We start from the raw sequence: 9,624 nt of genomic DNA on the forward strand, positions 1-9,624 counted from the left end.
AAGGCTCAAACTATATGTGGGGGCTTTTACTATATAGGGGCTTTGTGAGTGCTCATACTGTATATAGGGAACTGTATGGGATCTCATATTGTATGTCTAGAGTAATAATGTTATTCAAGTAGTATGAACTTGTCACTGTACTATTTACAAAGTGGGGGACAGTTCTATATTGACTAGATACATCTCCCCCACACTTTAACACCACCACCAAAGGTTTGTCTGGTGACTACTGCGGCTGATGTTTAGCACTCTCCTTGCTGTCTCCAACATTTTTGGTAGTCACAATTTATGCTCAGAGGGAATTGACTTTCATCAGTGAACAGCACTGAGGCCCAGTGGCCCCTAGTCCAGCGTAGATGCTCCATGATGTCACGTCTCCGACGGGGTCACTTCTGCTTCAATCACAAGACGCCACAGCGTTACCACTGAGGACGGCGCTGGGGATGAGGGAGCAGGCAGTGGCTCTGCTGGGCGCAGGCTCTGGTCATCTATTAGGCTGGGTCTCACTAAGACCTGCAGTACTACTGGTTGACTGTGGTGGTGTGTGCCTTCCGGCTGAAGTAGCAACCTTTCAGCTGGGGCCAATAGAAAGGCACCATACCCCTCTTATGCTTTCTCTCTTCTGTTGGTAGCTGCCAGATATAGTCCTGTAATTCCCTGGTAGTCTCTGGTTCCTTGCTGTTTGTTTGCATTCCCGTACATTGATCTTAGCTTGATTACCTGACCATTCTTCTGCCTGCCGTTCCTGTACTTCGCTGCTAGTTCCAGTTTTGATCCTCAGCTTGATCGCTGACCACTCTCCCACCTGACGATTTCTGTCCCTGTTCTACCTTCTGGATTTGACCCTGCCTGGTTACTACTCTTCTCAGGACCGCAGTCTTCCGCAGGCAGTGATCACCTGGGCCTTATTGTAAATCCAAATCCCTGTATAGGGGTTAAGGGGTTGCAGTGTTCGGGTTCCTGCTTTGTGGGCGGTTGCCTCTATTCACCTGTTTCACCAATCCTGAGTCCGTGGCTCCAGACAGGCGTCACACATGGCCCATGCAGTAGGATGACGTAGGTGTGCATGGTTTTGTGGTCAGGTAGACTTGTAGGTCATCTAGCATGCAAATCACATTGTTGTGAATGGTTTCGAATGGTCTGACAAGACATTTTTGTGCCTTTCACCATTCTTAATTATGCCGTTAGAAGTGTGATGTCCGGTTCCAAAGGACATTGTTGACAATGAAGTGGTCATCAGTGTGGGATGTGGCTAAAATATATCCACTTCTATGTCTTTCTGTGACTTTTCTGGGCTTTCTGTATCTCTGTTGCAAACTGCTGATGACATTCTGTGACACTTTAAGCTCAGTGGACACCTCCATCTGAGAACGTACTGCTAGAAGTCTCGCAATGGTACTGTTGATTAATTGTTAGATGTCGTCTTGGTCTCATGATGTCAAAATGTCAACAGCTTGATGAGAAGGACTTAAATACCGTTTAAATACCAATTTTAATCGAAACCCAAAATTAATTGCCTGATGCAAGGATCAAACACCTGTTGTAAATTTGCGTTTAAGCTTCTTGTTAGAGAACAGAAAATTATGCAAAAAATACTGAAACATTGAACAGTTGAACATATGCATTCAAAAGTTTAGATAAGGTCACATTAAGTTCATCTGGACAGGTTAGAGTGCATTTTAGGATCATCCTGAAATTCCACCCAAAACCAGATATCCCTAACTTTTTGTGAGTGGTGTGTATATATACAGTATATATATATATATATATATATAATATATAAAGCTCAGTGTATGTGTGTGTATGTCCGCTAAAGGAATCCGCATCGTCGCATGTACAATCATGAAATTTTGCACAGACACTCCATGTGACTCAGGGAACGTCATAGACTATGTTTGGGCAGAAAAATTTAACCCTGTGCTTTCCAGTTACTCTACAAATATCCTGCAGCCATTAAACTGAATGAAGCTGGGAGCTATAGTAGACTATAAATAGCAACGGTCAGTGGTTGCTATAGGAACAAAATAAACTGTTAGTATAAGATAGGATAGACGGATAGAGAGAGACAGGAAAAGACAGACAGACATAGAGAGACAGACTGGGAAAGAGACAGCCGGAGAAAGAGACAGCCGGAGAAAGAGAAATCCCTGTCTAGAGACAGCCCTGGAAAGAAACAGCCCGGCAAAGAGACAGACCGGGCAAAGAGACAGACCGGGCAAAGAGACAGACCGGGCAAAGAGACAGAGCGGGAAAGAGACAGAGTGGGAAAGAGACAGAGCGAGAAAGAGACAGAGCGGGAAAGAAACAGAGAGGGAAAGAGACAGACGGGCAAAGAGACAGACGGGCAAAGAGACAGACGGGCAAAGAGACAGACGGGGAAAGAGACAGACGGCGAAAGAGACAGACGGCGAAAGAGACAGACGGCGAAAGAGACAGACAAGGAAAGAGACAGACCTGGAAAGAGACAAACCTGGAAAGAGACAAACCTGGTAAGAGACAGACCTGGAATGAGACAGACCTGGAATCAGAGAGATAGAAACAGTCAGAGGAGGAAAGAGACAGACAGCGAGACAGACAGACAGCGACACACAGACAGAGACTGGGAGGGAGACAGAGAGACAGTTACTATCCCGGGCAACGCCCGGGTACTGCAGCTAGTATCTAATATATAAAGCTGAATGTGTGTGTGTGTGTGTGTGTGTGTGTGTCCGGGATTGGAATCTGCACTGTCGCAGCTACAGCCACAAAAGTTTGCACACTCACACGTCTGGACCCCGAGAGTGTCATAGGCTATGTTTTGAGGGGAAATTTTAACCCCGCGCTTTGCAGTTATTCGCCAAAAAACCTGCCTCCATTAAAGCGAATGGAGCTGGGAGCCACAGTGCAGCCAGAACTTCAGAAGAATGCGCAGCCACGCCCTTATATGAATAATGGCGTGTCACAATTCAGCCAGGGAAAGAGACAGACACAGGCAGGGAAAGAAGAAGACACAGACAGGGTAAAAAACAGATATAGACAGGGTAAGAGACAGACACAAAGAGACAGACACAGACAAAGAGACAGACTGACAGGGAAAGAGACAGACAAGGAAAGAGAGGGAAATAGAGAGACAGGTTAAGAGACAGACACAGACAGGTAAAGAGACAGACACAGACAAAAAGACAGAGACAGACACATGGAAACAGACAGACAGGTAAAGAGAGGGAAAGAGACAGACAGGATAAGAGACAGACAAAGACAGGTAAAGAGACAGACAAAGAGACAGACACAGGGAAAGAGACAGAGGGAAAGAGGGAAAGAGACAGACAAAGAAAGAGAGGGAAAGAGGCAGACAGGGAAAGAGAGGGAAAGACAGGGACAGAGACAGACAGGGAAAGAAACAGACAGCGAAAGTGACAGAGATAGATAGACAGACAGGGAAAGAGATAGATGCAGTGGATATTGTGTGCAGAATAAATTTTTGTTAATACATTCTATTTTGTTAACAACAGTTATCAGCCCGGGCGAAGCCGGGTAGTACAGCTAGTGTATATATATATACATATATAAGATGCAAATAAGTTAGAGCCTGCAAACTTCAAACAAGAGCAGGATTTATTAACAGATGCATAAATCTTACAAACCAACAAGTTATGTTGCTCAGTTAAATTTTAATACATTTTCAACATAAAAGTGTGGGTCAATTATTATTCAACCCCTAGGTTTAATATTTTGTGGAGTAACCCTTGTTTGCAATTACAGCTAATAATCGTCTTTTATAAGACCTGATCAGGCCGGCACAGGCCTCTGGAGTTATCTTGGCCCACTCCTCCATGCAGATCTTCTCCAAGTTATCTAGGTTCTTTGGGTGTCTCATGTGGACTTTAATCTTGAGCTCCTTCCACAAGTTTTCAATTGGGTTAAGGTCAGGAGACTGACTAGGCCACTGCAACACCTTGATTTTTTCCCTCTTGAACCAGGCCTTTGTTTTCTTGGCTGTGTGCTTTGGGTCATTGTCTTGTTGGAAGATGAAATGACGACCCATCTTAAGATCCTTGATGGAGGAGCGGAGGTTCTTGTTCAAAATCTCCAGGTAGGCCGTGCTATCCATCTTCCCATGGATGCGGACCAGATGGCCAGGCCCCTTGGCTGAGAAACAGCCCCACAGCATGATGCTGCCACCACCATGCTTGACTGTAGGGATGGTATTCTTGGGGTCGTATGCAGTGCCATCCAGTCTCCAAACGTCACGTGTGTGATTGGCACCAAAGATCTAGATCTTGGTCTCATCAGACCAGAGAACCTTGAACCAGTCTGTCTCAGAGTCCTCCAAGTGATCATGAGCAAACTGTAGACGAGCATTGACATGACGCTTTGAAAGTAAAGGTACCTTACGGGCTCGTCTGGAACGGAGACCATTGCGGTGGAGTACGTTACTTATGGTATTGACTGAAACCAATGTCCCCACTGTCATGAGATCTTCCCGGAGCTCCTTCCTTGTTGTCCTTGGGTTAGCCTTGACTGTTCGGACAAGCCTGGCCTCGGCACGGGTGGAAACTTTCAAAGGCTGTCCAAGCCGTGGAAGGCTAACAGTAGTTTCTTAAGCCTTCCACTTCCGGATGATGCTCCCAACAGTGGAGACAGGTAGGCCCAACTCCTTGGAAAGGAAAGAGTTCTGCCCAGCGCAAGGAGGAGAAATACGTCAGTAAATTTCCAGGTGCTTTATTTTACTTGGTTTCCAATAAAACGGTCATATAAACATATGAATAGTTAAGACATAGTCCTCCATGGATATTGACACAACAGCGCCGCGTTTCGGCTACTGGAGTGTAGCCTTTGTCTTTTCAACTCCTTGGAAAGGGTTCTGTACCCCTTGCCAGCCTTGTGACCCTCCACGATCTTGTCTCTGATAGCCTTGGAATGCTCCTTTGTCTTTCCCATGTTGACCAAGTATGAGTGCTGTTCACAAGTTTGGGGAGGGTCATAATTAGTCAGAAAAGGCTGGAAAAATAGATAATTAATCCAAACATGTAAAGCTCATTGTTCTTTGTGCCTGAAATACTTCTTAATACTTTAGGGGAACCAAACAGAATTCTTGTGGTTTGAGGGGTTGAATAATAAATGACCCTCTGAATAAACTTTTCACAATTTAAAAAAAAATTAAAAAAAGAAATAACATTCTTTTTTGCTGCAGTGCATTTCACACTTCCAGACTGATCTACAGTCCAAATGTCACAATGCCAAGTTAATTTCGAATGTGTAAACCTGCTAAATCTGCAGGGGGTTGAATACTACTTGTAGGCACTGTATATACATATACACACACACACACACACACACACAATGATAGCCGAAAGTGTTGACACCCTTGAAATTGTTCCAGAAAAGGAGGTATTTCTCCCAGAAAATTATTGCAATTACGCAGGTATTGTTATACACGTTTATTTTCTTTGTGTGTATTGGAACAACAACTGGAAAAAAAACTGAACAAATGGCAAATTGGACATAGTTTCAAAAAATGTTGGACCTTTCTAAAACTGTTGGTAAACAACTTTATTTACGATATGTTATGCTTGTTTTAACTCACCTATGGCAAATAACAGGTGTGGGCAATACTGTATGAAAATCACACCTGAAACCAGATAAATAGAAATAAGTTGACTCAATCTTTTCATTGCATGTCTGTCTATGCCACACTAAGTATTGTAGTGTGTGAGCCTTGTAGTTCTGCAGCTGCTGTCTGTCTGTATGGAGGAGAGACAGCAGTTGCAGAGCTACAAGGCTCAGCATGCTCCATTCACTAGTGTATGCAGGAGAGCAGACAGCAGCTGCAGAACTACAAGGCTCAGCATAGTCCATCCAGGACTGTATGCAGGAGTTTTTTGTCCACCAAAAAAAAGACGTGGGCTTCGCCATATTTTTGTATGCTAGCCAGGTACAGCAGGCAGGTGCGGCTGCACCAACCCCCAGCTGTCTATTTATCTATGAATTTCATGAAATAATTAAAAAAAAAACAAACGACGTGGGCTTTGCCCCATTTTTGTGTCCAGCCGGGTACAACTAGGCAGCTGGGGATTGGAATCCGCAGCACGGGTTAGCCCGAGCTTTCTGGGCGCCTCCGCTGCAAATTGCAGTCTGCACGTGCCCCAGAAAATGGTGCTTTCATAGAAGCGCCATCATCTGGCGCTGTATCCAACTCTTCCAGCTGCCCTGATGCCGGGGGGCTTGCTGGGCAATAAAGGGTTAATACTAGCTTTGTTTTACTAGCTAGTATTAAGCCAGAGATTCTTAATGTAAGGCAAGTTTGACCCGGCCATTAAGAATCTCCAATAAAGGGTTAAATAAAAGACACCACACAGAGAAAAAATACTTTAATAGAAATAAATACTCAGACATACTTAGAGACTCCATGTTTATTACTCCCTCTCACCCCTTCAGAATTGCAGTCTGCAGCCGCCCCAGAAAATGGTGCTTTCATAGAAGCGCCATCATCTGGCGCTGTATCCAACTCTTTCAGCTGCCCTGAGTGGCTTGCTGGGTAATTATGAGTTAATACTAGCTTTGTTTTACTAGCTAGTATTAGGTCAGAGATTCTTAATGTCAGGCAAGTTTGACCCGGCCATTAAGAATCTCCAATAAAGGGTTAAAAAAAACACACCACACAGAGAAAAAATACTTTAATAGAAATAAATACACAGACACATTAGAGACTCCATGTTTATTACTCTCTGTCACCCCTCCATGATCCTGCTCTTCTGTCTTCTTTCTCCTTCAACCCATGCAGCTCTGCTACATCAGCAGCGCTGCATGCTGCATGGGGGAAGACGCTGCTGCTCCCCGTGCAGTCTATATCACTTAGTGAGTGAGCAGCAGCTGCGTGCTGTAAGCGGTGACATCACCGCTGACAGGCGCGTTGCTATAGCAACGTTAATGTCCGTTATTGACCGGCTGTGGCAGCCGGTGAATAATGGAATGGGGAAGCAGAACGGGGAGTCGATCATGTGCCAGAGCATATCGCCGGTACACGGGGTTGCCCAAACGATCACTGCGTAATGGAGAGATGTACAGTTATGGCCAAATGTTTTGAGAATGCTACAATTATTAATTTTTACAAAGTCTACTGCTTAAGTTTTTCTAATGGCAATTTGCATATACTCCAGAATGTCATAAAGAGTGATCAGCTTAACAGCAATTACTTGCAAAGTCAATATTGGCTAAGAAAATGAACTTTAACCCCCAAAATACATTTCAACATCATTGCATTCCTGCCTTAAGAGGAGCAGCTAACATTGTTTTAGTGATTGTTCCATTAACACAGGTGTGGGTGTTGATGAGGACAGGGCTGGCGATCAATCAGTCATGATTAAGTAAGAATGACACCACTGGACACTTTAAAAGGAGGCTGGTGCTTGGTATCATTGTTTCTCTTCAGTTAACACTGGTTATCTCTAACGAAACACCTGCAGCCATCATTGCTCTGCACAAAACTGGCCTAACAGGGAAGAGTATCGCAGCTACAAAGATTGTACCTCAGTCAACAATCTATCGCATCATCAAGAACTTCAAGGAGAGAGCTTCCATTGTTGCCAAAAAGGCTCCAGGGCGCCCTGTTTCAGCTGCGGGATCGGACTACCAGCAGTGCCGAGCTAGCTTAGCAATGGCAGCAGGCTGGTGTGAGTGCTTCTGAATGCACTGTGAGGCGGAGACTGCTTGAGCAAGGCCTGGTTTCAAGGAGGGCAGCAAAGAAGCCACTTCTCTCCAGAAAAAAACATCAGGGACCGACTGATATTCTGCAAAAGGTACAGGGAGTTGACTGCTGAGGACTGGGGTAAAGTCATTTTCTCAGATGAATCCCCTTTTCGATTGTTTGAGACATCTGGAAAACAGCTTATTAGGAGAAGAAGAGGTGAGTGCTACCACCAGTCTTGTCTCATGCCAACTGTTAAGCATCCTGAAACTATTTATGTGTGGGGTTGCTTCTCAGCCAAGGGAATCGGCTCACTCACAGTCTTGCCTAAAAACACAGCCATGAATAAAGAATGGTACTAGTGATGAGCGAGTACCAAAAAGCTCGGGTGCTCGAGGCTCGGGCCGAGCATCCCAAGATACTCGTGTACTCTGCCCGAGCACCAAGCCCAATGTTATCCTATGGGAGACCCGAGTATTTTTATGAAATGACCCCCGGCAGCATGTAGAAACCCTATAATTGTCACAAAAGTCTTAGAAGAGTGCTAAATTGACATGGCAACAGCATGGGGAAGACCCCTTGAAGCATTTATCACTCAAAATTTATCACGCCATTTTTACGGACTTACCAGAAAACCTTCCAAAATGACACCAAAATGAATTTTCATGGCGGAAATGTTAAAGGCACATACCCAATAGTGAGATAGAGCTGGTGTATGTTACGTTTTGAGATCACATGAAAGATTTTACGTGAAAACATTGTGTGGCACTCCAATGTCCAAAACGCACGTTTTGTGCTTTTTACTAGCGATGTCGGTCATTTTTTTTTTCATTCTATCTCCCTCAGTCCGTCGGTCGGTCTCTCTGTCTGTCTGTCGGTCGGTCTCTCTCTGTCTTGTCTGTCCCCCTCTCACAGTCTGTCGGTCAGTCTCCCCCCTCTCTCATACTTACCGTTCCCTGATCACTGCCGCGGCGCTGCACAGCTGTTCACTAAACTCCGGCGGCTTTTCCTCTTTTGAAAAAGCCGGCCGCTCATTAAACAATCTCGTATTCCCTGCTTTCCTGCTTTTCGGCGCCTATGATTGGTTGCAGTGAGACACGCCCCCACGCTGAGTGACAGGTGGTGACAGGTGGTGACAGGTGTCTCACTGCACCCAATCATAGCAGCCGTTGGGCGTGTGTAGTGTGGCGTGTGTGCAGTGAAATAAATAATTAAATAATTTAAAAAAACGGCGTGTGGTCCCCCCAATTTTAATACCAGCCAGATAAAGCCATACGGCTGAAGGCTGGTATTCTCAGGATGGGGAGCTCCACGTTATGGGGAGGCCCCCAGCCTAACAATATCAGTCAGCAGCCGCCCAGAATTGCCGCATACATTAGATGCGACAGTTCTGGGACTGTACCCGGTTCTTCCCGATTTGCCCTGGTGCGTTGGCAAATCGGCATAATAAGGAGTTATTGGCAGCCCATAGCTGCCAATAAGTCCTAGATTAATCATGTCAGGCGTCTCCCCGAGAAACCTTCCATGATTAATCTGTAAGTGACAGTAAATAAACACACACACCCGAAAAAATCCTTTATTAGAAATAAAAAACACAAACCAATTCCCTCGTAACCAATTTAATAAGCCCCAAAAAGCCCTCCATGTCCGGCGTAATCCACGGACCTCCAGCGTCGCTTCCAGCTCTGCTGCATGGAGGTGACAGGAGCTGCAGCAGACACCGCCGCTCCTGTGACCTCCACGCAGCTAATGAAGACAGCCGCGCGATCAGCTGAGCTGTCACTGAAGTTACCTGGATCCAGCGGTGGATGCAGCGGTGGCCGCGGGTAACCTCAGTGACAGCTCAGCTGATCGCGCTACTCACCGCCGCTCCTGTCACCTCCATGCAGCTAATGAAGACAGCCGCGCGATCAGCTGAGCTGTCACTAAGCTTATCCACGGCCACCGCTGGATCCATT

Source organism: Anomaloglossus baeobatrachus, chromosome 6 (genome assembly GCF_048569485.1).
Source record: "Anomaloglossus baeobatrachus isolate aAnoBae1 chromosome 6, aAnoBae1.hap1, whole genome shotgun sequence".
In the NCBI taxonomy this organism is placed as follows: domain Eukaryota; kingdom Metazoa; phylum Chordata; class Amphibia; order Anura; family Aromobatidae; genus Anomaloglossus; species Anomaloglossus baeobatrachus.